General features: G+C 42.7%; 1 protein-coding gene across 7 annotated transcripts in view; it reads right to left on the bottom strand.

The window, feature by feature from the left end:
* Nucleotides 1-20,646, bottom strand: part of ARHGAP26 (Rho GTPase activating protein 26) — a 424,049-nt gene that overhangs the window by 208,262 nt on the left and 195,141 nt on the right. The window lies entirely within an intron of this gene.

Raw genomic sequence — 20,646 nt, 5'->3', positions numbered from 1 at the left:
GAGGTTATATGTTATTACACCGGGCCCTTTCTTATCTCCAGACAGTGTCAAAGGGAGGAGATTTATCAAGATTCTATAGGATTTCCTGCACAATGACTGGAGTAAAGGGTAAGGCTGGGACCAGCAGAGCTCTTAGAAATGATGCTGTGTGTTTTGGTTACCCACAGTGTTCATTCACTCGTGTTTAGGCAAGTGTACCCCTGGCTCTCCTTCTAAGGGTCCACATTTCTCCCTCACAGGCAGAGGTCATGCCACCTCTGACTCTGGAGGGTAGACAGACAGTATGACTTAGGCCAGGTCAGCCAGAACAGCATATTCACGCTCTACTCTCAACATTGACTTTGAAAACTTTTTTTCTTCTATTTTAGAAGGAGAGCACACGTGCAAGCGGGAGAGAGAGGCGAATGGAGGGAGAGGGAGAGGGAGAGGGAGAGGGAGAGAGGGAGAGAGGAAGAGAGACAGAGAGAGAGAGAGAGAAGGGGAGAATCTTAAGCAGGCTCCACACAGCACAGAGCCCAAATGGGGCTCGATCCCATGACCCTGGGATCATGATCTGAGGCAAAATCAAGAACTGGACGCTAAACTGACTGAACCACCCAGGCGCCCCAATCCAACTTCCTCTTTTTATAAACCGTTGCAGACATCAGCACTTCTCATCTAAGCACTTGAGTACCCTTATCATTTACTAAAGTTCAATATTGGTTTATCAGCCTTTTTAAGGTAAGGCCTTTTTTAACTCTTAAGTGAGTTGTGATGATTTCATACATCCATGCCTTAAAAACCCTGATCAAGGCAGAAATTTTCTATCACCTCAGGCCTCTTGCGGTTTTACCTCCAACCCTCTCCCAGAGCCCCCCAACACACACACACACACACACACGCTTACACACACATGCAGTAACTGTTCTGTTGTGGTGTGCACCCACCATTAGTTTCGCCTGTCCTTAAACACCATATAAATGGCATCATACAGTATATACTCTTTATGGCCGTCCTATTTCCTCGGCATAAAATTTTGAGGATTTATCCATGCGGTAGCATGAAATCAATACTTCTGGTCCTGTTTATGACTGAGTATTGTTTTATTATTTGACTATATCACTGTATATTGATTTTCCTGTTCACAGACACCCAAGGTGTTGTTCCCTGTCTTTGGTTATCATAAATGAAGATACTCCAAATGTTTTTGTGTAAGTCTTTCTGAGGACATAGGCTTTCATTTCTATGTGTACATAACCAGGAATGTACATAACCTGTTATGTTATGTGTACATAACCAAGAATGGAATTGCTCAGTTATAGGGTATGGATTTTTTATTATTAAACAAGACACTGCCAATCTCATTTCCAACAGGATTGTCTTACACTCCTACCAATCATGCCTGAGTACTCGGGCTGTTCCACAGACCCACCAACACATGGTACTGGCAGTCTTAATTTTAGCCATTCTGGTGGGTATATAGGAATATCTCACTATGGTTTTAATTTGCACTTTGCTGATAACTAATGATGGTGATGAGCTTTTCATGAGCTTACTAGACATTCTTAATTTTCTTTTGTGAGGCCTCTCTTCAAGTCTTTTGTGGAATTGTCCTTTTTATTACTGAGTTTTATGAGCTCTCAATACATTCTGGATATAAGTCCTCTGTCAGATATATGTTCTGCAAGTATTTTCTCCCATCCTCTGGTTTGCCAACTGACTTTCTCAATGGTACCTTTTGATAAGGACAAGTTTTTAGAGTCAAATTTAAAGTCAAAGTTTTCTTTTTTGTAGAGGTATTGCTCTCTATATCCTATTAAGAAATCTCTGCTAACACCAGACAAAGACAACAAACATTTTGCACTATGTTTTTTCTTCTGGAAACTTCATAGTGACAGTTTTTACGTTTAAAGTTTATGGTCCATCTTGAATTAATTTCCCTAGTTCCCCTAGTTTGTAAACATAATTTATAGGTGCTTCTGAGTCACAGCCCAGATCTGAAACTCAATGGTTTAAAATACAAATTCAGTCATGAGTAGCACTAATCACCTCACTCCACTTCTCCTCACCCCCTAGAAAGTTGTCATACAGAGTCGATCCATATAACCTTTAGGGGTCCTCATAATATTAACAAAACCGCTATGTGCTCCCTACATGATCAGTTCACAGGACAAAGGGGTAAGTAAATGAGCTCTATAAAGATCTGTCTCTCTTTCTCTCTCTCTATTTATCTATCTGATCAAGCCTAACTTTCAGGGCACATGGCTAACCACATGGCTACCTACACACTTTAATCTGAAGAGGCAAGGAGCCCTGGGAGCTAATAAGTGTGTGGTCTTGACGAGCCATTGACCTGTGTGATCTTAAGACTCTCCCTCTCTCTGGATCTTAATTTCCTAATCCATCAAAAGAGACACCTGAAACAATTAAAAAAATTTTTTTAAATTCCAGACTCCACCACTGCCTAACTGTTAACATATCCTACCATCAAAAACGAGTCCTTTCAGTCCTGAGGGGCTCAAGTCAAGACTCTATTCATTTTATAGGTTTCATACACAATGGGAGGGTCACACCTTATATCTTTTCAGCAACCTGCTAAACTGGGGACTGCTGACAACTAGTTAAGAATGAGGTCTTGTAGGGGCCCCCTTGTAGGGACAATGGCTCAGTCGGTTAAGCATCTTATTTTGGTTCAGGTCCTGATCTCATGGTTCATGATTTCGAGTCCTGCATTGGGCTCTGGACTGACAGCTTGGAGCCTGGAGTCTGCTTCAGATTCTGTGTCTCCCTCTCTCTCTCTGCCCTTACTCTGCTCATGCGCCCCCCTCACTCCCTCCCTCTATCTCAAAAATAAACAAACATTAAAAAAAAAAAAAAAGAATGAGGTCTTGCAAACTTAGAACAAGGAGTAAGGACAGAAGGAAAAGGAAGCAGGCTGAGAAGGCTGCTGACCAAAGACCAGCTCAGTTTACTGAACAATGTAGTTTAAAGCTGACTGGGAATTAAGGAGTTGTTATGCATATCGGCATCACAAGCACAAAGTGCCTAATCCCAGCTTCCTTTGCTTCCTCTGTAGAGAGCTGAAGCATGGCATACACAGAGCCACCAAGCTCAATTACAAGCACAGCCAGAAGCCAAAGGTAACTGGGAGAACTAAGCCCACAGGGGTCCCCCTCCAGAGGGGAGGACAGGAGAGAGTAGGATATGCCTTACTTCCGACCTGAACTGGAGAGCACGACAGGTAAACACAGGACAAAGCTACTTACGGGACCTTTCCTGCAGCACTTGATATAATTAGCCTGTGTCCTTTAAATGTTCACCTCTCCTGAACCCTACCCTGTCATGCAACCCAAGCAACTCTGCAGGCTCCTCTATTTAGTGCTTATTATCTTTTTTTAACTTGGAAAAAAAAACTATTTACATACAAATATTGTATATGAATATAAAACAACCGAAAATGCAATGTAATTCTAAATATACAATAATAAAACAGACATACATACATACACACATACAGTCAATTCTTATTATTCACTCTGGTTATGTTCTTTAAAGTTACCATAAACACTGAATTAGTCAATATGGGACTATGGGAAACACAGAGTTAGGTTCCCACAAGCTTCTGGTCCCAACATTTTCATCAACTGATCAACACATAACCTTGTTTGATGTGGGTTTCTGTTTAAAGACACCTTATCCTATATATTGTTGATTCATTAACACCCAAATCCTGACTGACAGCACTTTATCTGATGTCAGATGGAAGCTCATCTAACAGGTGTCTTCTCTGTAATATGTATCACAGCCTTCTTGTGGTTAGGAACACTAGCCAGAACTTCAGCACTAGGCCTGGGGACCATTTTAAACAGTGTCATCACCAACAAAAAAACACAGTAACACAAAATAAGTGGTGCTAAATATAGCAAAAAGGACACTTACTTACAATCTGAGGGCTCAAACATGATGGCAGAGTATATCACCTTGTCCAACCTCAGCTGGAAACACGTGTCAGGCAACTAAAATGTTTCTCTGCATTCTCTGTGCGTATCACCAAGACTATGAAAACATTACCAGTATTGATTTAGGGATATAAACTAATGTCCGCAAGTAGGTAGATTCACAAATATGGACTCTGTGAATAATAAGGATCAACTGTGTATGTATGTACACAGTCAAACATAAGCCAATGAAAAATTTTCAGCATACATAAAAATACAAAAAAACAAAAAAAAAAAAAAAAAAAAAAAACCACACTTGACAGTCACCCAAGGACTCATGATGCAGATAGAGCTGACATTGGAAGCTTTCTAAATTTGTTTCCAACTGAGATCTCTAAGGAACTAAATAAATATCATAGCCCCTAGCTCCACCTCTGTCCCTTTCTTCCTCTACCCACAGATGGTGTTGTACCATTCCTAAGCCTGTTTGAATACTTCTATGTGTATACATGTCCATAAACAGCATATTTCTTTTATGTTTTTAAAATGTACATAAATGGCATGATGCCACGTATGTATCTAACTTGCTTTTTCAGTTACTATTATGCTCTTGGGATTTATCCACATTGATACACACAGATCAAATTTATTCATTTTATCCACTGTAAAGCATTCCATTCAATGAATAAGCCATTGCTTATCCATTTCTGGACAGATGAACAATATAGATTATTGCCAATTTTTCACTATTATAAACCACAGTACAGTGAACAACCTTTCCACTGGTCTCCTTTTGTACATGTGTATGAATTCCCTGAGTCAGAGTCAGCCAACTATAGCCTGCAGGCCATATCCAGTCTGCCATGTGCTTTTTAAGCAAAGATTTTTTGAAAACAGTGATGCTTAACCATTAACATATTGTCCACGGCTGCTTTATGCTACAACAGCAGAACTGAGTAGTTACACCAATGACCACTGCAAGACTTGTGCATGTTCAACTTTACTAGGTTATGGGTAGATTTACCAATTGCCACTCGACCAGCCGTATACATGGAAAATTCCATAACTTACTCCAAAAACTCCTAAATCTCCTTCCCTGGCTCTCTTAACACGCTCTCTCTTCCTATGAACAACACTCAGAAATTTCACCCATTTCCACAGCTTCAACAAATGCTTCTAGGCAGATGGCAGCCTACTTCTAAACATACAACCCCAACCTCCCTCTGGCTTTCTGAGCAGCACACCTCCACTTCTAACTACTTGCTGGTCATCTCCACCTGGGAATTTCCCTGAACCTCAAACCCAGCACCTATTTCTCTTCACCTCAACAAGAAGGGTTTCTGAGACAATGGGAGGGAGAAACGCCTTCAAACTGTGAACCAGCAGTTAAATGAGAACTTGTTTGTAGTCAGCCGATATAAGGCCGTTTCATAGGGCGTAGAAAATACACAACCTGTTTTCACATAGCAACTGTCCTTTCTAGTTGTGACACCTCTCTGTGCCTCAATGCCCCCATCTATAAAACGAGGATCATTCCACCCAAACTAAAGGATGAATTATCACTAGCATGAAAGCAGCTGGCACACAGTAAAGGTTCAGTAAACAGTAGTTAATCATCACTCTCTTGGGTAACGGCAAGACTCTTCCATCAGTAACTTGGACCCAAAATCTTTAGGTCTTGTCTTCTTACTCTCACAGCTAATCAAGTGAGAGTAATTGTACTTTGCTTTCTAAATGATGGGCACATCCATTCCTTCCCATTCAGTCCCAAGACTCCTGTTGGGGAGTCTTGCCTGGAATGCCTTTGAACTGGTTTAACTTCGCCCTCCCCTCATTAACACATCCTTCATGTGGCCACAGCTCTGAAATCACTTCTGCTCCAAAGCTGTTCCAGCCACATCATCACTAACAGCATAATGTCCTAATTTCTATGTGAGGCCTCTGAAGCTGGCCCCAACATTTCCGAACTTACTTTCCCCTTTCTCTACCCAACCTTCGTGCCCTAGCCAAATACAACTGGCATTTCCTACACTTGCCCCATGCTTTCCTAAGAACTCTCGTTCCTACATTTCTTGCCAAGAGAGCCCTTCCATCCAGCTCTGCCTATCCTTCAAAGCCCTACCCATATGTGCCTCCTCTATGAAGCTGTCTCCAACTGCCTGTCTAAAATCATCTCTTCTATTTTAAAGTACCGTATATATACCTCACATTCATCATTCCCACTGTGAAATAATAGCAAGGTGACAGATTTATCCCCATGGACAGCAGAGGGCCTTGAGCATAGCTGGCATCCAATAAACACTTGATGAATGACATTATAAACCAAGGACATTTAAAGTGCTGTCAATGCACATGCTGGGCTCGGTTCACATTAACTTAGTTCCAATCCTAACACCTAAAGAAGTTATGTAATTAAAAATGAATTTAGGACTTAGAGAACCCTTCAAATCTGGGAAGAGTAAACTGCCATCTGTCTACCAGCATTTTAAGTATTAAATTGCACACTTATAGTTATTCTCATTCCAAAAGGTTCAGCAGTCAGCATCAGGGCAAGACACAGGGACCGCATCTCCTCACTCCCAGAAGTGTGTCAGGCATAAAAAAACAAAAATTGAGGGGCGCCTGGTGGCTCAGTTGGTTAAGCATTTGACTTCAGCCCAGGTCATGATCCTGCACTTCATGGGTTCAAGCTCCACATAAGGCTCTGTTGCTGACAGCTCGGAGTCTGGAGCCTGCTTCAGATTCTGTGTCTCCCTCTCTGTCTCTGCCCCTCCCCTGCTTGCACTCTGTGTCCTCAAAATAAATAAACATAAAAAAAAAACAATCTCTCAAAGCATGGCAGCTGATGCAGTTTCTTTCACAGAAGCTAACTCTTATATTCTCCACGTGCTTAAAAATCTGTTATGCTTCTTACACCATCTTAGAGCACTTCAAATCAGCTTGGAAATAATGTTGCTAAGGGAACAATAATCATACGGAGGGAAACAAAATCGGGGTAGATCTCTGCCTTACACTGTTTTGATGCCCAAACAAATCTGAGATAAGTATTTAATCTCAGAATGTAGATGCCTCAAGCAAAGATAAAGTACATTAAATAGTTCATAGCCCTAATACGTAGAGTTCTCACAATCAATGAAAGAAAGGGAAATACATCAATAGAAAAACAAATGGACAAAGGATAAATTATTTGTAAAAGGAGGACAAGTATTCAATAAATGTAAGGAATATTCAAGTTCATTACAACACAAAAAAATACAAATTATAATGGATATTTTGCACCTTTTTAAAAAATGTATAGATTTTTAAAAAATGGTGACAACATCAATGTAGGCTCAGGGAAATAGACACTACCATATAGGACTTATGAAAACATAAATTAACACAGTCGTCATGGACAGCAGCCTTTAAAAACAGATCTAGGGGTGGCTCGGTGGCTCAGTCTGTTGGGCATCTGACTCGATTTCAGCTCAGGTCATGACCTCATAATTCATGAGACCGAGCCCCTATCAGGCTCCATGTTGATAGCACAGAGCCTGCCTGGGATTCTCTCTTTCTCTCTACATTTCCCCTCCCCTGCTCATGCTCACTTGCTCTCTCCTTCTCTCAAAATAAATAAATAAACTTAACAAAAACAAAAAAACAGATCTATGAGTTCACCAAGCGTGTCACTTCTATGAATTCATGCTGAGGAAAGACTCACAGATAGCAGTCCACAGAAGGGTCTCAGTGCCCACATAAACCCCTCTGATATCATATGTAAAGGGTTATGTATGTATACATTTTTCTGAAAAGAGTACACACAATTTTGTTAATGTCATCAAAGGAATAGTTCTAAGCCCCACCAAGAACTTCTGGTGGTGGAATAATATTTAGAAACAAGGTGTGACAGACACTGCCAGTTATCTATACAATGTCCACTCTTCTCCATTAAAAACAGACCCCTGATTATGTAGAAATAAATTTTCTCCAGCTGAAAACACTAGAATCCTCTGGGGGTAGGAATGTGATTCAGGTCCACCCAGTGAGACAGAAGCCAATGGATGCTGTGGATTCCTGGGAAACCTGTGTTCCTCTGTCACAAGCCCATCACTCTTCTTGACTCCTTCCTTCTCCCTGCCTGAACCACAGACACAAGGCCAGGAAGTACAACAATCCTCTTGCAATCATGAGGTGACAAGGAAGACAAAGCCTACACCCTACAGATGGAGTTAGAGAAAGATGAAAAGAATTTGGGTCCCTCAAGGGTTCACAGCACCAGCCAATCTACCCCTAACTGCTATCTTAGAGCTCAATGCCTAAATAGCCCCCCTTCATCTACTGTTGGCTGGATTCTCAGTTGTCAAAACTCATGGCTAAACTGATACGTAGGAGAAAAATACAATAAACCCTGTAAATCCTACTTGTATTGCAATATATGGAAAGTGATCATTTTGTTTGCATGTGAGTATATATAAATATATGTGAAAAAAAGGCTGAAAATACAAACATCAGAAATTAGCCACTACTCTCTGTAAGTTGAATGGCAATCCTTTTTATCTTTATGCTTTCCATTATTTCCCACCTTTGACCAATTCTAAATCAATAGAAACAGAGGATTAGCATCTCTGAGCCTAATCTACCATGGAGTAGCAAGGAAGGATCAGCCTCCAATATCAAGGACATACACAATCTTCTCCATTTCAAATGAACTTGAGTAGCCAACAGTGAGGTGATCCATTCCCTCACCACCCCACCTGCCAACAAGGTGCAGACCCATGCGGGTGGGTGCCAGAGTGAAATGGGTGCTGGACAAGCTCTGGGAGGCTGCTCTGGAGAGGCATGACTGTCCCAAGCAGCTCTCAGGTCACCTGGACAAAATAATCATCAATTCTTTTTTTTTTTTTCATTTTTTCTTTTTTTTAACATTTTATTTATTTTTGAGACAGAGAGAGACAGAGCACGAATGGGGGAGGGGCAGAGAGAGAGGGAGACACAGAATCGGAAGCAGGCTCCAGGCTCTGAGCCATTAGGCCAGAGCCGGACGCGGGGCTCGAACCCACGGACCGCGAGATCGTGACCTGAGCTGAAGTCGGCCACTTAACCGACTGAGCCACCCAGGTGCCCCAATCATCAATTCTTTATACAAGGCCTGTATGTGGTGCCAGAGGTGGGCAGGCACCTTGGACAACTTTTTCTAGATCACATCAAGGCCATATACAGGAGGCAAGACCCAGCGACCGTCTCCCTGTGAGCCCACTATTGGCAACCCAGACAAAAGGTCCCAGGGCCTCCTTGCAGTCTCTGATCTATCTTCTTCCAAACAACAGGAGACACAACAAGCCAAGCCTGCAATTTGGAGTCAGTTAACTTTAGCCACACTGCATCAAATCTGCCAGAACTATGTCCTTTCAAAACCTTGCAAGAAGAAAGGCATACGACAAAAGGGTAAGCTCGGACACTGAAAACACGGAGTATCGAGGCTGGAACTGGCAGACACTGGTGATGAGATCCTTTCCTTCCTTTTCAGATTCCTTCCCTCCCCTCCCTGACTCCATGGGGCTTCCAAGCTGTTGAACGTTGTTACTCCTGTCCTTCAGGCCTCTTTTTCTCCTTCAGTCAAGGCTACAGAATAGAGATAGACTCCTTCCTGCCATAACCCCACTCTCCAACATCCTGCCCCAGAGTGAAGCCAGCAGCCATGTTCAGGGGATCACAGCCCCGACTTTGCTCTACTGTTCTGATCCACACAGCTAAACAAAATGATTGTTCTCATTAAAAACGGGCCCATGTTTTACTGCCAGTGCAGGCATTCCCAAGTGCTCCAACGCTGAGTTGCCTGGGCCAGCAGCCAGCCATCTGGGCTGCTCCAACAACTTATGTAACTTGCTGTGTTTCCACCTTTGGCTTGGGGGTTGGGGGGTGGTGTAAAGCAGGAAATGGACTTAGATCAAGCTGTCAATCCAACATGTCTGCACAGCCTGCTAAACATTTGGTCACAGGACTTTTTTAGCCTTCGAAAGCAACATAAGGTGGACTGGATCAAGCTAGCTTACACGCGGCAAGAGCAAAAAAGGAGCATGAGGTCAAATGGATTGGAAAAAAGACTTCAGAGAGCACTAATACAATGAAAGCCTCCAAGAGTCCCTTTTCCATGTCAACAGGCTACAGAGTAAAATGCAGGCAGATGTGTAACTACCACAGACAAGAGGAAAATGTGAACCTTTCACTTGCTTGGTAATTTATGAGGTTTAAAAAGAAGGGGTGGGAGAAGGTGCTGAATTAGCTACGAACCAGGGTGGGGGTGTGGTGGCAGCATGGGTCAGTGAGGTACCTTCCCCCCAGTAAGGAACGAGGGCAGCTCCAGTTTGATTTTGACCAGTAGCTGTGGAGGAGTGAAAGTCCTCTTGGGTTAGGATTCTCCAGAAATACCCTAACACTCTATAAAAAGTAGGTATTTGGGGAGCCTGGCTGGCTCAGTTGGTGGAGGCTGTGACTTTTGACCTCAGGACTTTAAGTTCAAGCCCCACATTGGATCTAGAGATTTCTTGAAAACAAAAGAAAACAAAAAAAAGTAGGTGCTTAATAAATGCACATTACCTACCTTACCGAAAGTGGAAGAAAAATAAAAAATAAAAAGGTTGGGTTAGAGTTGGAATGAGAAGTTCAGGTGCTGAGTCATCCAATGAATGAGGGCCATGGCGCATGGAGCCACACCATGGGTAGCTGGGACAGGCCAGTGCACGAATGGGCAGTGGGACAATTAAGAGCTTGGCCACACAAATGGAGTGGGAGAAAGGAGTTGGTGAACTACTTGAGTGCTAAAAGTGACTCAATGCTCACTTGTAACACCCCACACTCTAAAAGAAGTCTCTCCTTCCTCTTCCTCACCACACAAGCATAGCTCTTCATTTATGATATTTATTGACCACTTACCAATACATCAGGCAATGCGTTGTGACACCTTTCTCATTTAACCTCCCACATATCGGTGAGATAGGTACTGTTGTCAACCACGTTTTAGAGTGAGAAAATAAGCTTAAAAACTTAAGTATCTAACTAGCAAATAGTGAGGCTGAGACTGGAATTCATGGTGTCAGACATGCACACCCATGCCTTTTATTACTAACCAGGTGGTACTGTCTCCACATGTAGCCTGTCTGCAGTTTTCTCTTCAAAATGACTCTTTACATTCATATCGCCTTTATCAAAAAGTCAAGCTTGCACTGAAAAAATGGCCCAAAGATGGCATAGCCATTCATCAAAAGAAGATATCCAAATGGTGTCCACATCATAAATCATCAAGGAAAGGCAAATCCACACCAAGTGAGAACCTAACATACACACACCAGAATGGCCACCGTGAAAAATATGGACAATTCTGGGCACCTGGGTGGCTCACTTGGTTAAGCGACTGACTCTTGGGTTTCAGCTCAGGTCATGATCTCATGGTTCTTGAGTTTGAGCCCCGCATCAGGCTCCACACTGACAGTGTGAAGCCTGCTTGGGATTCTCTCTCTCCCTCTCTCTCTGTCCCTCCCCTACTTGCTCTCTCAAAATAAACAAACTTAAAAAAAATATGGTCAATTCCAAGTACAGATGAGAATGTGGAACAATTAGAACATCCATACATTAATGGTACGTATGGAAATTGATACAACCATTTTGCAAGAGTATTTGGCAGTATCTACTAAGGTAAATGTACATCTACCCTATGGTCCATCAATCCCACTCATAGCAATACCCTCAAGAGAAATAGGTGCTTATGGCCAAAGACATGTAGGAGAATATTCCTAGAGGCTTTACTCATGATAGCTCAAATTTTAAAACAACCCAATGTACATCAATAAAAGCATGAAAAAGTTGTGATATATTTCCTACAATGAATGCTTTAGATCAATAAAAAACTACTGCTATATACAGGCAAGCATGGAGAATCTCACAGACATTAGATTGAGGGAAGGAAGCCATGAAAAAGAGTACATCCCTATGATTCCACTTACATAAAGTTGAACAACAGGAAAACTACTCAGTGGTGATGTGAGTCAGAATATCAATTACCTGGACGGTGGGGGAGGGAAGGAGGTGTATGACTGACTGACTGCACTTGGGAGCTTTCTAGGAAACAGTCTCTGTCCCATCTTAATGGTTATGTATTTATAAATTTGGCTTCAAAGTGACAATACAGCATGATCTACCCAGCTGACATTCCTCTCCAGGAAACCTTACTCTCCAGTTTCTAGCTGCTCGAAACACATTTATAATAGGCAGAGTACTGTCTGTACTTCCCACACCTCTCCCTCCCTTCCCTAAGTGCCTGCAAGAGTGACTGAGGAGAGTTAACTTCATATGGGATTATCTCTTAGGATTGGGCTCACAGTAGGTCACTTTGCCTTCATTTTCACACAGATACCTTCCTTGCTCTGGATATAAACAAAGCAGCCTGAATATAATTCATACACTCTGCCCCTGAATAGTCATTTTCCCTTTGATTATGTACAGAAGAAATTTTAAAATATTTTAAAAACTGTCAGTCTACCCCTTCTGTTTCCTGCTACAGGGCTTGATAAGGCAGCCTATCAGCGGTATACTTGGTCCTCAACAGATCCATCCATATGGGTCAATTCCTAAGTGAAATCAAGGAGTCCAAAGGAATATGCCCAGTATCCTCTGGATGCACCATGGTTCCCTGAAGGAAATAATCTGCTTTCTGAGCAGACTGGTTCCAGCTGGAGACACAAATGGAGGTGAGGTAGAGCAAATCTCAGACACCAGCTGGGACCTCAGAACTTAGTACACCTGAGAGAGGAAGGGAGGCGATGAGAAACAATACCCAGTTGAATTTGCCAAGGTAACTGTCATTTATTAAGGAGAAAGGGGAGAAAACATAAGGAAAAATGTCTTTCTTATAAATCCCCATCTTTCTTTAAGTCAATGTTATTTTTATCAAAATAATGTTATTTTATGGAAGAAAATTATTATGATACCTAACAGATTTAATGATGATTCCTTAATATCATCGGAGTATCCACACTGAAATTAGTTTGTTCAAATGAGGGTCCAACCCAGGTGCACACTTTAGATTTGGTTAGGTGTCTGAAGTCACCTTTATTTTCAACAGTCTCCCCTCCCTTTTCCTTCACCATACATTGCATTATGGGAGGACTTCAATCTGCAATGCTTTAATTTTCTAAAAAAAAAACCCCAAAAAACAAAAAACAAAACAGAAGAAATGTGGTAAAGGATTGAGATTTGACACAGCTGACTGGTAAAACAAGGTTGGCCATTATACCACATACATTATACCTCTTTGTACTCCCCCACCCCCTTTATTTTAATGTTCATTTATTTAGAGAGAGAGACTAAGAAAGAGAGAGTATGGGTGAGCACAAGAGGGACAGAGAAAATCCCAAGCAGGCTCCTGGCTCAGCAAAGAGCCCAATGCATGAACTCAGCTAAAATCAAGAGGCACACAGGCACCCCAAATTCCCTTCTTGATATAAAGCTCCAGTAATAAGATTATAATGACATTTACTGGGTGTTTACTATGTGGCAAGTACTGTGCCAGGTGATTTTGGTGGATTATCTCATTTAACTGTACATACCAAGAACTCTAAAGTCGCTGTTAAAATTACCCCACTTAACCAGTAAGGATCTGGAGCCAAGATTAGTCAATAGTATGTAATGAGGCCTGAATTCAACCCCAGGTTGTTTGATCAGATCACACTCTTGGTCATCATTCTCTACTGGTATTTCCATTTTGAGTCTGAAGAGCTTAGATCAATGTTGGAGTGGCCAAGGGTTAACTCTAGCCAGTAGATGGGGATACAAATAAATGGACAGCGCACCTTTCTCCAAAGGGAATCAAGCGTTTCTCAGACATTATCTCATACCTCCTCATCACTGGAAAGAAAGAGAGGTGAAGAAAAGGGAAAACAAATTTGGAGTGGCACTGCTGAAGGCAGAGGTATCCATTGACCAGGACGTCTCACAGATGACCTTGAAGCCCCAAGCATGTCCTACAACCCCTCTCAATACAGCTAAGACTGAGGAGACAAAACCTGACCCTGACCCAATTAATACAAAAAGGAAATTCTTCAGACTGAATGCGCTCATTAGGAGAAAGTCTGCAAGAACCCAGGAACAAAATGGAAAATATTTTGAAGATGTCAGAGTCATTGAAAATAAAGTTGGATCAGTTGAAAAGAACCAGGTCATGTTCCTGTGCCTCTGTGGGTAATCTATCAAGCCCCAGCCATGGGGCTGAGGAAACCTTTCAAGGTACTGCTCATGTTGTTCACACTGGTGAATTTACTCTGGAAGGAAAGCAGTACCAGTTTAAAAAGAAAAAAATACTGAAGATACCAGAGACTCACTCAATTGTGCTAACGTCCACCGTAGTGCATCTCTGACTCATCCACTTCCTCAGTGAATTTTTGCGGTCAAGGGAGGGCAACAGATCTGTCTTTGAAGAGGCAAAGTGAGAAATGTTTCTGCTGCCTTTCCCTACCACCTTTCATTTTCTTTCCTAACCAGGAGAAGGCTAGCAACTTCTCAAGGCAGCCACATCAGGCTCTGGCAAATGGATAAAGTCAAGGACACAAAGGTTGACTGGCACCCAGAAAACTGTAGGGTTCAGCACAAAGACCTGAGGCAAATGTCCAAATATGATGATATCACAGGGAAAAAACTCTATCTGGGCTGACCTGTGGCAGCCCCCATGACCTCTACTCAAGTCAGTCCAACAAAAATTTGCCATCTTTCTACGTGCTTTTCCAACAAATCAAGAAATGCAAACAGTATTCTTCCTCTGCCTTCTTTCTTTGCAAAATCAAGGTAACTGATGACTCTCTGTGTACCCGTAACCCAATGTTGACTGTCTGTGTGAAGTTCTCTTGATTGGCCCAGCAAAGCCACAGAATAAAAGGGGCAGGTCCTAAATCAAGCAAAACCATAATCTTAAGAACCCAGGGCTGAAGTGTCACTTTTATATAAATTTCTTTACCCTTCACCCCCAACAGTCCCCTCTAAAGCTGGTCTATATGGCCCCTTTCAATCATGCATTGTGAGGAACATCTGTTGCTTGTGCTTGCCCGGGATTGGGTCTCCTTTCTACTGTTAACACGCAGTTCTCCTTTGGGGAACTACCTCTTCCCTTATCTCTATGTGGTCAGGTGGAGCCAACTCCTGGGCTAGGGTATGACTCACATGTGGTCCATCAGTCACAGCGACCACTTCAGGGAGATACCTGGAACCTGGTGCGAGCCAATGAAACAGACAGTTGCAGGACTTTTGCTGGAGCTCTTAGGAAAGAGACATACCCTTCCACACTGAGGGTGCTCAGTGGGTAGTGTGTAAACCAGGAGCTGCTGTTTACAGGGACCTATCCGTGACACAATGAGGAGCACCTACCTGAGAATGATGCCAAACAAAGAAAAGCATGAGTCATCAGGTTTAGAATCTAAATTTTCTGTAGTTGACACACTATTTAAGTTGGTCTGCTTGTTTTTAAGAGTTTAAATTCCACCTACAGGGAACCAGATGTCTCTACAGAACTCTCTTTCCAATCTAGCTTAGTAAGGTCTCAATTTATATTTCTGGCATATAAAAAATATCTTTTCCTGGCAGTCTATCTTATGAGCTCTGCATTTTTCAGTACACAGTCTTACTGGGAATGCTTTCCTTCCTTGGCTGAATTGATGTTGAATGGGTACACTTATTAGGGATGGACATGAACAACTTCATAGGAGACAATAAAACAGGTAGTAATTATGACTGGGTGCAATGTGCTGGCTTTCCTGAGGCCTTCTCCTTGGGGTACTTTCCAGGTCAGCCAAAGGCCAGACCAAGAGAAGCTAGCCTTTGGGGCGCCTGGGTGGCTCAGTCGGTGAAGCATCCAACTTCGGCTCAGGTCATGATCTCACGGTCCGTGAGTTTGAGCCCTGTGTCGGGCTCTGTGCTGAGAGCTCAGAGCCTGGAGCCTGCTTCGGATTCTGAGTCTCCCTTTCTCTCTGCCCCTCCCCCACTCATTCTCTGTCTCACTCTCCCTCAAAAATAAACATTAAAAATTTTTTTTAAAGAGAATCTAGCCTTTTCTCAGTCAAAAGAGCTCCTGCCCCTCAGAGGCAAAAGCTGCTGTGCACAGACTGCTACTCTGACATCATTTCACCTATTTATCAACTTACAATTTCCTTAAAGAAGGTGCTCTTTAAAAAAATTTCTTTGAAGTTTATTTCTTTATTTGGGGGTGCAGGTGGGCAGCACTGTCAGCGCCAAGCCCAATGTGGGGGCTTGAACTCACAAACCTGTGAGATCATGCATGACCTGAGCCAAAATCAAGAGTTGGACGCTCAACCAACTAAGCCACCCAGGTGCCCCACAGGAGGGGCTTTTTAAATGCTTTTGAAATATTCCTATTGGAAGAAGATTTTTTTTAATGATTTGAAGGAGTAAAATAGTTTTATGAAATCATTACCAAGTGATAAAAATCTGCAGAATCCTTCATGAGGAAAAACTTCTAATGAAGTGAAATGGAATATGGTGATATGGCCAATCTTAACTGGGTGTAAGGTTATAAACCTAACATCTAAAGCAAAACCCAGATTGAGTGAGAATCTCTCCCGAAAGCCCTTAAGCTGCGCATGCAGCGCCAGGTACTTTGTTCCGTTTAAACTGTACTGTCTGTATGCCATGAAGTGCCACCGAGGGTGTCTCGCCGATGTGCTGGTTCCTTTAAATGAGCACCGAGTGGGGCGCCTGGGTGGCTCAGTCAGTTAAGCGTCCGACTTCGGCTCAGGTCACGATCTCGCGGTCCGTGAGTTCGAGCCCCGCGTCAGGCTCTGGGCTGATGGCTCAGAGCCTGGAGCCTGTTTCCTATTCTGTGTCTCCCTCTCTCTCTGCCCCTCCCCCGTTCATGCTCTGTCTCTCTCTCTGTCTCAAAAATAAAAATAAACGTTAAAAAATAAAAAATAAAAAAAATAAATGAGCACCGAGTGAACACAGTTGCTTGCATTTGGAGGCCACACTGTATCCATGTTTTTCAGAGAAAGCTTAATAGCTGTATTCCTTTAACATAAACACATGCACCTCAACTAATTTTGTTATGCTTTCTTAATACCATCCAGGTGATCCATGACACAAAGACTAGAGTTTCACATATCCTACGGAATCCTTTAGGGAGACTGTGCACGTAGGAAGCATCTGAAGAACAAAGCCAAGTCAAATGAAAAATATTTCTTGAGAGAGGTGCCTGTGTGGCTCCTTCAGTTAAGAGTCCGATTTCGGCTCAGGTCATGATCTCACGGCCTGTGAATTCGAGCCCTACATTGGGCTCTGAGCTGAAACCTTGGTGCCTGGAGCCTGCTTCAGATTCTGTGTCTCCTCTCTCCATACTCCACCCCCCCACCCACCCCACCCCCCCCCCCCCGCTCATGCTCTGTCTCTCTCAAAAAGATACAGTAAACATTAAAAGATTAAAAAAAAAAAAAACAAACCTTCTTGAGTAACGAGTTGTGTGTAAAAGTGATCATACTAGGATCATCTAATCTGCTGGTTTTCTAACTATTAGTAGAGAATCCTTTTTATCAAAAATCTATCAACCCATCAATCAATCAAATGTGAAACCTCACTACACGAACAACAAAGTCAGGCAGCTCTGGGAGAAGCTGGGAGAAACCCTTCTCTCCACATCAACAACCACAGGTTCCCAGAGGTTTCTTACAGGATTTGAAAACCAATGACCTGGAGGCTCATCTCTGGTCTCCCCTCTTTCATTTGATAGCAGCAGCATCGCAGGCCCAGAGGAGGCAAGCAACATTTCCAAGGCCGTGCAATTCGCTGGCACCAGTAGACTACACACCAAATTTCCTGGCTCACTTCGCCACCATTTTCGTTACAAAACTGCTTCGGCTCCGCTTCCCACCCAGTATCTAAGAAGGGATCTTCAGTAACTGTGTGCAAAGGAGTAATGGAGACTGGGAATGGTCAAAGTTGGAGGTATCAGGTCAGGCCAGAACTTCAAGCAAGAGGAGAGTCTGGTGCTAGATCTTAAGCAAGGCAAGTCAGGACTGAATGGAAAGAGCCCTTCAGGTGAAACGACGAGCATGAGAATGGAGATGAGGCGGGTCAGGAGAGCCAGCAAAACTGAACGGAAGGGCTCAAGAAAGGATTGGGCCTCAAGTAGCCAGGGTAAGCGGGAGAAAGGAACAAAAGCGGAAAATGACATAGGGATGGCATACAGCTGAGAAAAATTTATTGCCAAAAAGATGTACCAATTTCCTGAAGATGAGCCTGCCAAATTCCTCGAGCAGTAGGAATGTGGGGCCGCCGTGTGGATATGAAAAGCACAGATCTGGGGCCCTGCAGTCAGGCCTGAATTCCAGAGGAGGCACAGCTTCCCCATCCACAAAGGGCAAGAGCAACAGTAGCTCTTACCACATTACATGAGCACGTGTTTACAAAAAATACTGGGTAAATGTTACATCAGTATATAAAGTTACTGCCTCTAAAAACATTAATCCATCCTTGTGTATGAAATCATCGACATCCGTGAATAACCAATGCAAAAAGGTCTCTTGCTTCCAATTCTCAAACATTGACAAGGAGTTGATGGGCATCATCCACCCAAGACTGAGGGGTCAGGAGGACAAGACAACGTGAAGGACCAGAACCCTTCCCTGTACAGCAGTTCGTGGTTACACCATTTCAGATACTGTAATCAGGGACATCAAGAAAAACCTGGGAATTTGGGTCAGTGATACTGAATTATGCAGATATTCAGAAAGACCCATGGAAGGACTGAGATAAGAGAGGAGCTCGGGCAGGAGAGCAAGGCAATGACAAAATCAGACCTGCACAACCAACAAGACCAGAGCAGTAAGGGTCATAATAAAACAGTAGATGTAAAATTTGATGCAACTAATCAAATAGAAAATAAGATAATAAGTGAACTAGAAAAACATGCCGTAAAAATACAGAAGGCAAAAGCTAAAAACGTGAGATCACTGCCTTGTCTAAAATAATCTCTTCAAAACGTGTGTGGAGAAGGAGAGGGGCAAGGACTGGGAACTAGTCGCCAACACAAAAAGCAAAGGAAGATCAAAGAAGACAACTTCACATCCTCTGCTGGCACTCTCCCCACCACCACCCCAAAAAACCAAGAGAGTCTTTTTGGGTTGTGTTGCTGACCTACTTGTGAACATCCCCTTTATAATTAAGTGTAGTTTCATAAAGCCTGGGGGAAGGACGGAGAAGGAGGTGCCCTGGGCCTTTGGTGACAGACCTAGCCCCTCAGAAGCACACTGCCTTAGGGAATGCAAAGGGGCTCCTTTTATTATTTAAATCTCACTTGTATTCATTCAGAGCCAACAAACGTTATTTTCAGGACTGGTGCAATGGGGTAAAATCAAACCGCACAGAAAAATAAAAAAGGCAAACCAAGGCCTTCTAGTCTCTCCCACAAGGTTTCAACTGGTAGACTCTTGAGTATCGTCTATAGAGAGGGGATTCTTTGTACACTACTGAGAAGAACACATGTATATACCTCATAAACGTCCTTGTACTGATTCAACTGAAACCATACTGCCCAAAAAGTTTTTGATGTCACGACTGTCACAGTGCTTTTCCCACCCATGCAGGCCAGGCCGCCACACAGAAAAGCACTGCACGGTATTCTACTGTACGGACACTCCTAACGAAGGGGCCATATCCACAAGAGACTCTTAATGATAGAGAACAAACTGAGGGTTGATGGAAGGAGGTGGGGGCGGTGAGCTAGATGGGTGATGGGTGCTAAGGAGGGCACTTGTGATGAGCACCAGGTGTTGTACAGAAGTGATGAATCACTGAATTTTACTTCTGAAACCAAGAGTGCACCGCATGGTAACTAAACTTTAAATTACAAAAAAAAAAAGGCAGTTTGAGCAATTCCTTTTTAACTACCCAACCACATACCTGTATTTACTAGCCTTCTCAACAAAGCTACAATCAACAACCACATCTGCATGCCCTGCAACCATTCTTACCCACTCTGTGCTGTAAGGGTCTGTTTTCAACCTGCAGGTAACTCTAAGCTGACTGCAGTGAAAGGGGTGGGGTAGTACTACCTTCAAGCAACCCAAATCTACCCTTAGTAACACTGAAAACTTACACTAAAATATGGTAATAAATGGAAGAAAATCTACTGGGATAACCTTACACCCAATATACAGAAATATTTACCATTTTTACAACATTATATAAAAAAAGGGAAAAACAATGTAACACAAAGGTTTGGGGTCAAGACTTCATTTGAAAAGAAAAAGATGGCACAAGAACAGACACTCAGATCAACAGGACAGAATAGAGAACCCAGAAATGGACCCACAAACGTATGGCCCACTAATCTTTGACAAAGCAGGAAAGAATATCCAATGGAATACAGACAGTCTCTTCAGCAAGTGGTGCTGGGAAAACTGCACAGCGACAGGCAGAAGAATCAACCTGGACCACTTTCTTACACCATGCACAAAAATAAACTCAAAATGGATGAAAGACCTCAATGTAAGACAGGAAGCCATCAAAATCCTCAAGGAGAAAGCAGGCAACAACCTGTTTGATCTTGGCCGCAGCAACTTCTTACTCAACATGTCTCCAGAGACAAGGGAAACAAAAGCAAAAATGAACTATTGGGACATCATCAAAATAAAAAGCTTCTGCACAGCGAGGGAAACAAGCAGCAAAACTAAAAGGCAACCAACAAAATGGAAGAAGATAT

Source organism: Panthera tigris, chromosome A1 (genome assembly GCF_018350195.1).
Source record: "Panthera tigris isolate Pti1 chromosome A1, P.tigris_Pti1_mat1.1, whole genome shotgun sequence".
Lineage (NCBI taxonomy): Eukaryota > Metazoa > Chordata > Mammalia > Carnivora > Felidae > Panthera > Panthera tigris.
This window is presented reverse-complemented; position numbering and strand designations above follow the sequence as displayed.